Consider the following 13,370-nt stretch of genomic DNA (forward strand, 5'->3'; position numbering starts at 1 on the left):
TCCTCTCTTCTCTCTAAAACCCTAGCCTCCATTGTTGAATTTTGGAGGGGCTTCCATCGGTTTTTATCGGTGGAAAGCCCCTATTGTTTGTTTTTGTGTGCTTTTTCTATTGTTTTAGGTTTATAATAATAATTCTTCCTCTTCTAGGAGGAATATTTCTCCCTCGAAAGACAGGGTTTTTCTTCTTCTTTAGGAAGATTTGGCTCCTTCAAAAGACCGGGTTTTTCTTCTCTCTTTTGAGGGAGGATTTGCTTTTTTATTTTATGGATTTCTATAGAGTTGTTTCATGGGTAAAAATTTGTGCGAGATCGAAAAAGAGGTTAATATGTCGATTACAATCTAGCGAATCAGACGAAAATTTTCTGCAGGGCTACAATAGATCAATAGACCCCCTCGCCAATGAAGGCTGTAAATCACAGCGATATAAAAGAGGGTATGAAGAATGCACGATTTGCAACAACGATCGTAGCTTTGCTTATGGAATGTTTTTATTTGATTCAATTATTATGTATTCATTAGATCTAAATTTCTTTGTAAATGTCGTATGACTTTATTTATGAATCAATTTTATTTCAAAAAAAAAAAACTCAGAATTCGCAAAAATAAAAAAAAACTAACAAAGTTCTTTGCTCCCCCTTCACGTACTGCTCCTCCTTCCCCCTTCACTGCTCCTCCTTCTCCTTCTCCTTCACCTCTCTTCCTTCTCTTGCGCTGCATCGCACTCCATTAATTGTTGCTTTGGTTTGTTCGAATTTGAGATCAGCTTTAGGGGATTTTTATCAAAGTTTTGAGGTATGTGTTCCTTTTGAATTAGGGTTATTTTACTTTTGAATTAGTGTTTTTACATGTAAATTCGAATTGATTGTTGTTGTTTTCAATTACTTGATTAATTTTTAATGAAATTAGATTATTAAAAAACCAAGGAAATTAGGTTTTGATGAATAATTTCGAACAAAAAAATCAATAAACGCTGATTGTTTGTGAACTGCTTTGTGTAATTGGGGTACATGCATGTCTAATTGGGGTACACTAGCCAATTATGTCTGGCTGCTGTTTAATAGATAAAGGTTTAATAGATAAAGCTTCTAATTGGTGTACACTAGCCGAGTATGTCAGGCTTCTGTTTTACTCTTTGAAGCGTGTGTAAATTTGTGTGTGCAAGTTAATTGAGATTACCGTTACATTGAGAATGCTGCTGTTTTTATTATTGTTATTGCATCTATGTTGAACGCTGTTGTGGTTGTTGTTGTGTTGAACGCTATTATTGGCAAGAAAGAAAGGACTAGGATGGGAAATTTGATTCTTATTTGAAGTCATATATGCATGTGGTAGTACACTTAAATTAAGTTATAAGCGATTTTAGTTATAGAACTCTTAAGAAGTTTATATGGATTCCATGAAAATTATGCATTATGCTTCGTTTAGATTATGATCTTAGGCTTTTTGGTTGGTTTTTTTGATTTAATTGTTTGTATGAATCCTACAATCAGGTTGAGCCGTTAAGTTATGTGAGAATCCTCAGTTTTATCAATGAGCTGAAGAGTAGTAGGGGTAAGTATGATTTTACAATGGTTAAAATCACAATGGTGTAGCAAAATTGATGTATCAAGTTTACTTGTTGAAGTTCTAGAGGGGTTGAGTTTTAGTTCATTCATATCAAACAAAAAAGCTAGTATCATAGTCTAAATCGTTTAATAATGGTCTATTAAAAATTGTCTTTTGAAAGAACATTTTTATACTAGCATGGTATTTAGTTGCTGCCAAGCTTTAAAATTGGCTGCTGCCAGTGGCCTAGTATCAACTATTCTACTACAACAAGTAACAGCAACTTCACCCCATTTCTATGTCGGTTATAAGTAATAGAGAAAGAGGCCAGCCTAATATGAATTATATTTCAAGTCCCTTTAAGCCGATCAGTTTAATATGCATAGACCAGTTTAAGATGCACTGGCTGTTGTGGTTGTTGGTGTGTTGTAATTGTAGTTTCTTGTTACTTATCTTGGTCTAATAGTCATGCTAATGTGTGTATCAAGTGGCTTAATTTCATCCTTTTTCTTTGTTGTTCGTTCTTGACATAATATAAAGGCCAAGATTGCAATCAAAATCTGAAACACTACTTTGTATAGTATAGTGAGACATAAAATATCCAATAAGATAATGAGCATATGGTAGAGTTTAGTGAGACATAACTCAGAAATTTATCAGAACTGATTTTGAGAGCTAGAAGTGTTGACATTTATCAGCAAAGTAGGATATATTGCTTTCGCCGCCACTGTTCAGGCTATCACACTTTAACATCAGAAATGATTTCAGAGCTGAAATTCATAACTGATTTCAATCCTAAAACTCAGAATTGATTTCAGTCCTGAAACTCAAAGTTAATTTCAGTGCTAAAATTCAAAACTGATTTCAGAATTGAAATTCAGAATTAATTTCAGAGCTGAAACTCAGAACTGATTTCAAACCTGAAATTCAGAACTGATTTCAGTGCTGAAACTCAGAACTGATTTCAGTGGTAAAATTCAAAACTGATTTCAGAGCTGAAATTCAGAACTGATTTCAGAGCTGAAACTCAGAACTGATTTCAGTGCTGAAATTTAAAACTGATTTCAGAACTGAATTTCAGATCTGAGGTTAAGAACTGAAAATCAGAACTCAATCAAAACTGAAATTCAAGACTGAAAATCAGAACTAAAATTAAAGTTTTGGATCCTTTTGAGTTTTGAGTGACGAGATAGTACTTAACAAATTCGCTAATACTTCAACATTCAAGTTCAAATCCACAACTTGGATAGCTGCAAAAATGGAATTGTAATATGCATTAATGAGTATTTCTTTGCTTCTTTTTTTATTTGGTGAATCCACAAATGTTTGTGTCTATGATCCATAGTTAAGTTTGATCAGTGAGATTTCCCACAACCTATCAAATTTATACTTATTCGTAAATGGATAGGCATTTCTTACAAAGATTACTGATTTGGGTTCTTGTAGTATTTAGAGTTTTACACTTTGCTATGTGGGTTTGAAGTCATTTGTGTTGTACTTATGCATTAGGCTTAGTTGCCACTAGATGCCTGCACTACCTGAAATGTAAACGAAACACGTGTGCCTTTGTTATGGTGATTGGATATTTGGACATATTATGGAATATTCCCTGCCGGCATGCACTGTTTTCCATTCTGAGCATCTGTTATATACCTCTTTCATCTTAAGGAATTGAAGTTAACAATTAGCATTGTTTGTTAAGCAGAACATCTGCCGGCATGCACTATTTTGCACTAAATAAAGCTTATTCAGAGCTGAAATTCAGAACTGAATTTCAGAGCTGAAATTCGGAACTGAATTTCAAAGCTGAAATTTAGAACTGATTTCAGAGCTAAAATTTAGAACTGGTTTCAGAGCTGAAATTCTAAACTGATAATCAGTACTAAAATGATTCAGATTCAAATTCAAAGCTGAAAATGAGTTAACACACCAATTTTATTCAGTTATTCCAATTGGTTGTATTGATTTAACCAAACTATAGTTCTAGAGAGAAAATGAATTAGTTGTAGCCTGGTAGGCATATATGAAGTGTGCATGCATTTTGTTCATACTTGTGACTTTGACTGTTTTTTGAGGTATTTTTTCTTGTGGGAGTTGATTGATAATCTCTGGTTGCTGTTCTATTGTAATTGTCTTTGTTTGTTTCTAATGTACTTGTTCTAATAGTTATATGCTTGCTTTTTCTATAATTTGTAGTAAGAAATGAATCGTGATTGGATGTATGTTAAAAATCAAACTCAACCCGAGTTCTTGAACGGGATTGAGGAATTTTGTAGAACTGATATTGAACACCAGAGGACTACTTAAGGAGAAACAATCTTTTGCCCTTATCGTGATTGCAACAATGTGAAGAAGTGGAAGGGAATTAGTGTGGTTGAAAACCATTTATTTCACCGTGGGTTCATGGCAAATTATAACATTTGGTATTGGCACGGTGAGAAAATAATTCCTATAACTAGTAGGTCATCAATCAATGATGCTGATATGTAGAATAGAGAACAATATGATGATAATGAAAGGGATATCGATGATTTTTTCGAGGAGGATCACATTCCTGGGATGATGGATTGTTTGGGTGATCATGTGAATGAAGAATCTCGTATGTTTGAAAATGTGTCAAAGGCCGCCGAGACACCTTTATATCCTTGATGTGTAAAGTACTCTAAGCATTCAGGGGTTTTAACATTATTTAACTTGAAAGAAAAGAACGGTTGGACCGATACAAGTTTCAATTCATTGTTAGAAGCTTTATCAGACATGCTTCCTGAAGGGAATGACATTCCTAAGTCTACCTACTATGCAAAGAAGCTATTGTGTCCCTTAGGTCTTGAGTACACGAAGATCGATGCATGTCCTAATGATTGTGTACTTTTTCGAAATGAGTATGAAAACCTTGATGCTTGTCCAAAGTGCGGTGTTGATCGCTACAAGCGCGAGGGTTCAAACCTCAACCGCAAGAAGTGGCCACCAGCTAAGGTGTTATGGTATCTGCCTATAATACCGAGGTTTAAACGACTTTTTTCTATCAAGAAGGATGCAAAAAACTTGTGTGGCATGCACAAGAGAGGAAGAAAGATGGGTACATTAGGCATCCCGCTGATTCGAAGCAATGGAAACATATTGATGATACATTTCCGGAGTTTGGTAAAGAGGCTAGGAACCTGAGACTTGCATTAAGTACCGACAGAATGAATCCTTACGGTACCCTTAGCTCTCAACATAGCACATGGCCAGTGCTTTTGTCGATTTATAACTTGCCTCCTTGGCTATGCATGAAACGTAAGTACATCATGTTGTCGCTTCTAATATCGGGTCCCAAACAACCCGGTAATTACATAGATGTCTACTTGGAGCCTCTCTTAGAGGATTTGAGACTGTTGTGGGATAATGGTGTTCCAATGTTCGATGCCCATACAAGTACAAATTTTACTTTGCGGGCCATGATTTTTTGCACTATAAGTGATTTCCCGGCTTATGGGAACTTGTCTGGGTACAAAGTCAGAGGGAAAAAACCATGCCCCATCCTTGTGGACAAAATGGAACCAACACACCTCAAGAATTTTGGAAAGGATGTTTATATGCATACTAGACAACTGCTTCGTCGAGATCACCCTTATCGTAAGAAAAAAGCTGAATTCAATGGGTTCCCAGAGAAACAATGGTTGCGTGAGCTACTTAGTGGTATAGAGTTGTGGAAGAGAATCAAAGATGTTGAGACAATTTTTGGGAAAGTTGGTAAACCTACCTCTATTACGGGTCTTTGGAAATAGTTGTCTACATTTTGGACTCTTCCTTCTTTGAAACACTTGTCTGTTAGACTTTGTCTTGATGTTATGCATATTGAAAAAAATGTATGTGATTCGATCATCGGGATATTATTAAATATACCTAACAAGACAAAGGATACTAAAGATGTCCGGAAAGACATGAAGCTTGCAAATATTCGACCAAAGTTATGGCCCGTGGAAAATGACGAAACAAAAAAAGACATTTTTGCCTCGAGCTTGCTACACAATGTCTAGAGAGGAGAAAAAAATATTTTGTGAGTGTTTGTACAACATCAAAGTACCTACAGGGTATTCGTCGAACATTAAGCCTCTAGTTTAAATGGTCGATAAGAGATTAATTGGTATGATATCCCATGATTGCCATGTCATAATGCAAGTGATGTTGCCTATTGCACTTCGAGGTCTTTTGCCAAAACATGTTAGGCACACTATTGTTAAACTTTGCCTATTTTTTAATGTCATATGTAACAAGGTGATTGATCCAGAAAAACTTGATGAAATGCAAACTGATGTTATAGAAACATTATGCAAATTTGAGATGTATTTTCCTCCTTCATTTTTTGACATAATGGTTCATTTGGTTGTCCATCTAGTACGAGAAATCAAGGAATGTGGTCCGGTTTTTATAAGATGGATGTACCCTTATAAGAGACACATGGGAACTTTGAAAGAAAAGGCGACCAACAAAGCACATCTAGAAGGTAGTATTGTTGGAGGTATTATTGCAGAGGAGGCTAGTAACTTTTGTTCTATGTTCTTAACTAAGGCTAAAGAAATTGGAGTCCCAACAACTCGTTATGATGGCAGACTTCAAGGGCAAGGGACGATTAGTCTTCAGTTTGTGAAGTCTCCATCAGATAGAATCCAGAAAGCTCATCGTTATGTTCTTCAAAACCTTTCAGAAGTACATCCTTATATAGAAACTCATCTCAATTATTTGAAAAGAATGAATCCAAGAATAAGTACATATGCTTTGATGCAAAAACATAATCATTCTTTTGTGGAATGGTTTCAAAACCAAGTGAAGTGTGAATTAGGGCAACAGAATAATAATGTATCTGATACGATCAGATCGCTTGCACGGGATATTGTTTCTATACTAGTCGTCAAGATGATAAGAGTGTAGATCAAAATAGTGGTGTCATGGTTGTCGCATCTTCTACGGAATACTCAAGCTCTAAGGATGCTGGGCATATTAATGCAACACAGTCATACTATGGGGTCATTCAAGAGATATGGGAGATGAATTATGTTGATTTTGTAGTTCCAGTTTTCCGATGCAGGTGGGCTGACAACCGGCGAGGCAAAAAGATAGATGAACTATTTGGTTTTACTTTAGTGGATTCAAGTCGATTTTTTGATGGAGAGGAGCCCTTTGTTTTAGCTTCACAAGCAAAACAAATTTTCTATATAAGGGATAACATTGATCATAACTAGCAGGTTGTTGTTCAAGGCAAGAGAAGAATTGTTGGTGTCGAAAATGTTGTCGATGAGGAAGAGTATGACCTATTTGATGATACACCGCCTCTATCTATTGGGGTTCAACCCCTAAGAGAGGGGGAAGACATTGTCGCTGATGAAGAGTATGCCCATGAGGAGGGAGAATATGTTGATACATAGGCTTCATTTTTTATCAATGTGTAGTTCTTTTTAATTCTTCGATTAATTTGTAACTATAATGATAGACAATAATGTTAGAATACTATAAAACCTCCAATTTCACTTGGATTTTAGTCTTTTGAGCTTTGACATATTAAATGGAATTTTACATAGTTCTTATATATGCAGCACAAGTTGACTGTTTTAATTGGTATTACAACTTCCGGAATCGAAAAATAATTTCTCTGTAGGTTGCTTTTATTATTTATATTTTCTTGCTTTGTTGCTTACTTGTAGATAGAAACCTTTTATAATCTGTAAAAATATAGCTATGTTCATGTGATATTTAATTCTATCAGTTTTTGTCTTTTGTTTTATGCAGGCACTTCTATATCAAGAAGAATAAATATGGCCATTCAACAAAGTCAAGAGCAAACTTCCTCAAGCCAAGATGTTGCTTTGCAAGCCACATCATCTAAGAAGAGGAGTAGGGGGCCATCAAAAGCAATACAATCAAGTAAACATATGGTGCTTGAATTTAATGATTTTGACTTGTCTACTGGTGAATGGGAACCCGTTTATGGAAAACAAATTGGTGCATGTGCTAAGAGATTAGACATCACTGTGAATGAGTATGCAAAAATAGATAAAGTGGATAGGGAAAATATATGGGAGGAGACAAAGGTATAAACTATTCACTTACTAGTTAGTCATGTTGCTTTTCAAAGTATTAGTTCACTTTTTTTTAATCCATAACTAATGTTCCACATTGAGGATCCAAGTGGAGAAAGGCAAAAAAGGTTTCATACTATTGTGGCTTCGCGATTCAGCTGTCACAAGTCGAATTTAAGGGCACGATTCATCACTTTTAAAAACCTATACCCGGCCACTTCTCTTGAAGCAAATATGAAGCCATGGGAAGTGTATGAAGGTTACTTTACAGAGGAGAAATGGAAGAGATTCGAAATATATAGTAAATCAGCAGAATTCAAGGTAACTACATATTTTAACTGATTGTGAAGAATATGATAATGTTTAACTCTCTTTTCTTTTCTTTTTTTTTTAAACAAAAAAACAGGAAAAGAGTGAAAAGGGGAAAGAAAATGCAAAGCTAAACAAATGTTGCCATCACTTGGGTTGAAACAGTTTTCAAAGAGCTCGGACAATTTGGAATAAGCAAAAGAGACTTGAAAATAGATTTCCTGCTTTGTCAGAATCTTCAACTACTGGTAACACTTCCCAGAGCAGTACATCAACTGGTTCTATTTTTAATCGTCGAGCTCTTGAGTGGGTTTTAGCTCATGAAAAGCGGTTTCCAGATGGAACATGGGGCATCGACCCAAAAGATACGGAGACTATTCGAATTGCCAATATAGTTGTATGTCATAGTTTATCAAAACGCGGAAATCTACTGGCATTACAGATTTCTGGTCATCTAATTAACTTTTTCTATGTTTTTTCAAACAGGAAGAGAACTTGGAAAAACAAGCAAAGGAATCTGAGGAAGGAGAGTATAAACAATCAGAACGAGGCGTTGATGCCCTTACTTTGGCATTTGGGAAAAAGGACCATCGTGGATTTGTGAAATGACTTGGTGGATGTGGGATTGGTGTCGGCTATAGAAAATCATTTGGCCCGGTAAAAGGTAAAAAACATGTCTAAAAGTGGTTGCTCATTACAAGAACTATATGAATTTAAAGAGAACTTAACTCGGGAATTTGAAGAAAAATTAAAGGAAGGCATTGCAGCAGTTGTAAATTCTTATCTTTCTGACTTCATACTACACATGACTGTTAATGATTTGGAAGTAAATGATGCTCAACCTTCCTTATCTAACTGAACCAATCCAACGGAGCTAAGTCCTCGCTTGTTAGAGGTAAACCTTCATTTGACTGAGATTGAACTCTTAATTATTATGACATGAGATGAATGCAGAATTGAGAATCAGAATGAATTCAAAGTCTAAATTCATAACTGAATGCAGAATTGATAATCAAAACGGAATTCAAAGCCAAATTTCAGAACTGAATTCAGAACTAAATATCATAATTGAATTCAGAGCCAACTTTCAGAACTGAATTCAGAGCTGAAAATCAGACCTGAATTCAGAGCTGAAAATCAGACCTGAATTCAGAGCTGAAAATTAGACCTAAATTCAGAATTGAAAATCTAAACTGAATTCTAAATTGAAAATCAGACCTGAATTCAGAGCTGAAAATCAGACCTGAATTCAGAGCTGAAAAACAGACTTGAATTCAGAGCTGAAAATCAGACCTGAATTTAGAATTGAATTCAGCACTGAAAATCAAATTTGAATTCAGAGCTGAATTTCAGAACGTAATTCAGAGCTGAATTTCAGAACTGAATTCAGAACTGAAAATCAGAACAGAATTCAGAACTGAGTTAGGATGGATAGTTTGTTCAGCGTCGTTTAGTCTTCTTAATTTTAGGTTTATGGAGTTGGTTGGTATTGCTTGTAGAATTTGCTGTTGGAGAGGTATTGTATAGTCTTCTTAATTTTAGGTATGTGGAATTATATGTTGTGAATCCTGGTATAGACTCACCCCTCAACTCAAGCGATGAAACAGTAACACTTATTTTTGTCTTGTTGTTACTGTCATATAGCTGCTCTGTCCTGTATCGCTGATTTGTGTGCTGATTTGTGCCTTCGCGTTTCAAAAACATGGTGTTTTTGTCTAGGGTTTATGAAAGGGGCTCAGGTGCAGCCCCTTTAGAAGGCCATGACATTTATCAATTACTGTTTCTGATATGAGTGTATAGACTTCGTTTGATATCAATCATAATCATATGCTCCATGAAGTTCGTTGAAGTTGTTCTTAGCCAATGCACTTTAAATCAAGGATCTAACCTAATGATGGTATTGCTATTTCCAGGGGAAATGTATGTACCATAATCCCACATGCCCAATGGCCCTTATGCAAAAAGCTTCAATTGAGGCACTGCATTACTTTTGATTCTCATTATATATTTATATGTATATCACCCAAACCTATCATCCCTTTTTTCCTAGAAACAAAAATATTGCATTGCTCTTTCTATCCTCAAACAGTCAATTTTTGTCTCCAAAATTATTAAGAAAGATACATTGTAGTTCTCATATTGTTTTGAGCATATTTCCTCATTTTAATCAAATAATAGTGATGGGTGCTTGATGTTTGACATCCTTACTATACTTCATTTGCACCTGACACATAGATGTTTAAATAAAATATTAGTTTTAGTGTTTGACACTTGGACTTGTACCTTTATCTAACAAGAGTACTTGAGCCAGAATTACTGTGATAAGCTACTTTAGAATATACCATGATCAGTGAACATTCTTTTTCATTGAGGTTCCATATTCATTGCTTCTGATGTTATAATCTGTATTTTGTACAATTAATGGCTGAATCATTATAATTTAGCTGGTTCATAATTAGATCTCGAGTTTTTTTTACAGGAGTATGTAATTCAAATAATTTGGAACAGGATTCCTGATGGCTTTTTTTTTTTTTGAATTCTCTTGGAGTTAAAAATAAGAAAACTAAAAGAGCCAAAGAATGGTTGCTTCAACATAAAAAAAAAAAAAAAATTATTTCTCCATGTTTGTAATAGAAAAAATGCTCAGCCTCCACGTACTAATTTAGTCATAAAATTATTTGCCCGCTCTTTGGGATTTTGAAATATTAGGAAAATATGATATGGAGAAGGCTGAATCAATGTTTCAAAGTGAAAAATCTCAAACAGTGGACAATAGAATGGAAGATTAGGATTCTTTGAGGCTTGATGCTAATGGGATGTGTCTTTACTTTCATGTATTCATTAGTTCTGGTTCTTATATTCCTTGGAATCTCAGGGTCTTAGATAGTTATAGTGTACGTGACATTTAGTCTATTGACATAATTATAATCTGGAAGCCTTATTATGTCCCTTGACACACATATTTATTAAACATGTAGACATATAGAACTAATCGGTCTTATTGCTTATATAAAATGTTTCTAATTTATGAAAAGGATAATATCATTCATAAATTTTATTAATCTTATTTTTTTACATCAATGCTTTAAAATATAAACACTGTATTCAGCTTTTGAATATTAGTTGTTAACTGTAGATTATGCTTTCATGTTTCTTACGACATGATCAATTATGTAGGTCCCAACTAAATTTCGTCTTGCTTTAGTTGATGAGTTCAGTGGGAACTCAGTGATTATGGCCGATGGAACGGCAGAACCTTGTCCTAGTGGAGTGATTCATAACAAGAAAATGAACCGTGACATCTATATAGTTAGTTAGTGATTATGACATCTCACCTAAATCTCTTAGAAGACTCTGATGACTGTATCACCAAGTTGAGTGAGGCAAAAGGTTATTTTTTAGGGTGACCGGCAGATTTAGTCTTCTTTACTGATGAGGTAATTCATTGATATGCTATGTAATGGTCTAAGATATTTGTAACTAAATTATATTAATATTTATCTTTTCTTAAAGGTTATGACTTTAGAAAAAATGACGGATAATGAATTGGTGCAAACCAAAGAGAAAGTTGATAGTTGCGGACCTATCAACTCAGAGCATTCAACTATTAAAGGCAAAGGCATAACTATTCCGGAAAATATTGTTGAGAGTCTTGGTGAACAATGTTCTATGTTGTATTATTGCATGACTTCAGGAAGTGGATATTATGATACTATGACAATTCCATTGAAGGCTCCACTGTTTTATCAAAAGGAAGACACACAAATTTATGTTACTAGTGATAATGTCTCTGAATTACTACGAGGAGCATGGGCTAATATTTCATTAATCCATGTCTACATATTGTAAATACTAACATTCATTTAAGTTATTTGAATTTGTTTTACTATGAAATATATTTTATTAGATCCATTTATTATACTAATTATTTATTTTTTCTGTAAAATGAAGGTACTTAATTGAAGAGCATATCTCATTATTTCAGAAGACTAAAATCAAGTTCTTGTGCTCCTAAAAAATTTCTACAGCTCAAATCAAGAAAGATTTCTTTGAAGTCCAAATGTATTTGAAAAATGCTTTTCTTACTGAATTAAGGAAAAAGGATGCACAATGCAAATTCATTTTGGCTCCACATATGGAATCGTATGTACTACTGATCCTTGAAATCTTTACTTTTTCATAATTTTATTATTTTAATTATGTGAATAATACAAACAAGTTTATTAAAATGTAGGAATCATTGGATACTCTTTGTGATTGATTTGCGTATGACTGTTGTGTATGAGTTTGATTCTGTTATTCAATCACCTCCGAACGCTCGAAACTCAGAGTTGTCCAAAGTAATGAAGATGTTACTACACAACATTCCTAGTACTACGTATTCATATGCATGTGAGTAGATATATTTTTCTTTCGTTTAATCTAATGATTTTTATGATTTTTTTAGACCTTACAATGTATAAAGGTCACAGCTTAAAGGAAATTCTTTCAAAACGAGTAAGCCACAATTACTACACATAAGAATGGAGGTAAGAGTATAATTTTTGCTTTTTCGTTCTAATATCAGAAACAGTAATTGATAAATATCATGGCCTTCTAAAGGGGCTACACCTGAGCCCCTATCATAAACCCTAGACAAAAACACAATGTTTTTGAAACGCGAAGGCACATATCAGCACACAAATCAGCGATATAGGACAGAGAAGCTATATGACAGTAACAACAAGACAAAATTGAGTGTTACTGTTTCATTGCTTGAGTTGAGGGGTGAGTCTATACCAGGATTCACATCATATAACTCCACAGACCTAAAATTAAGAAGACTATACAATACCACTCTAACATCAAATTCTACAACCAATACCAACCAACTCCACAAACCTAAAATTAAGAAGACTAAACAACGCTGAACAAACTATCCATCCTAACTCAGTTATGAATTCTGTTATGTATATGTCCTATTTTTGTTTTGAGATATTTAGGACAATGACATGGCTTTCGCATTTTAGTTAAAGTCATGTTCAAGAAATCAAGTTAGTTCTTTGCTTGTTTATAAACCAAAACAATTGTGTTTAAGGTTTAGTAATCTTACCTAATGTCTAAACGATTGTAAAGATCATTGCGATGATTTTATTCTCAAAGTTGATTTTAAACATCAAATATTTTCTTTGTTCTTATCAATCTTTGATTTTGGTCTTGCAGGTGGTTTGTTTACCATCCCTAAGCCAATGAGAACAAGTTCGAGTCATGAAGAAGTCGAATCTTAGTTCTTTCCTTTCGGAAATAGCTATGTATATACGTGTATTATCCAAGCGATTATTGAGAATCTGAAAATTTATTTATTTGAGAAAATGAAACAAAAATTCAGAGAGGGAATTTTGAAAACTATTTTTTGTTAGAAACATATTATTTCGAACTAGAATTCAAAATTTGAAAAGGGCCCAATAATTTAAATGA

General features: G+C 34.2%; 1 long non-coding RNA gene across 9 annotated transcripts; it reads left to right on the plus strand.

Annotated features, from left to right (window-relative positions):
- Positions 1-251: 251 nt before the first annotated feature.
- Positions 252-13,370, plus strand: LOC110689164. 9 transcript variants are annotated; one of them, XR_002504826.1, is made up of 10 exons: positions 252-792; positions 1,491-1,551; positions 7,315-7,925; positions 8,011-8,310; positions 8,400-8,808; positions 11,091-11,758; positions 11,865-12,056; positions 12,148-12,305; positions 12,379-12,442; positions 13,116-13,370. It is a non-coding gene; the product is annotated as an uncharacterized LOC110689164 (long non-coding RNA). The 9 variants fall into 9 exon arrangements; XR_002504827.1 differs by lacking the exon at positions 1,491-1,551 and having other exon boundaries at positions 255-792; positions 7,315-7,616; positions 7,715-7,925; XR_002504825.1 differs by lacking the exon at positions 1,491-1,551 and having other exon boundaries at positions 256-792; positions 11,091-11,350; positions 11,427-11,758; positions 13,116-13,369.

Source organism: Chenopodium quinoa, unplaced genomic scaffold, assembly GCF_001683475.1.
Source record: "Chenopodium quinoa cultivar QQ74 unplaced genomic scaffold, ASM168347v1, whole genome shotgun sequence".
NCBI lineage: Eukaryota > Viridiplantae > Streptophyta > Magnoliopsida > Caryophyllales > Amaranthaceae > Chenopodium > Chenopodium quinoa.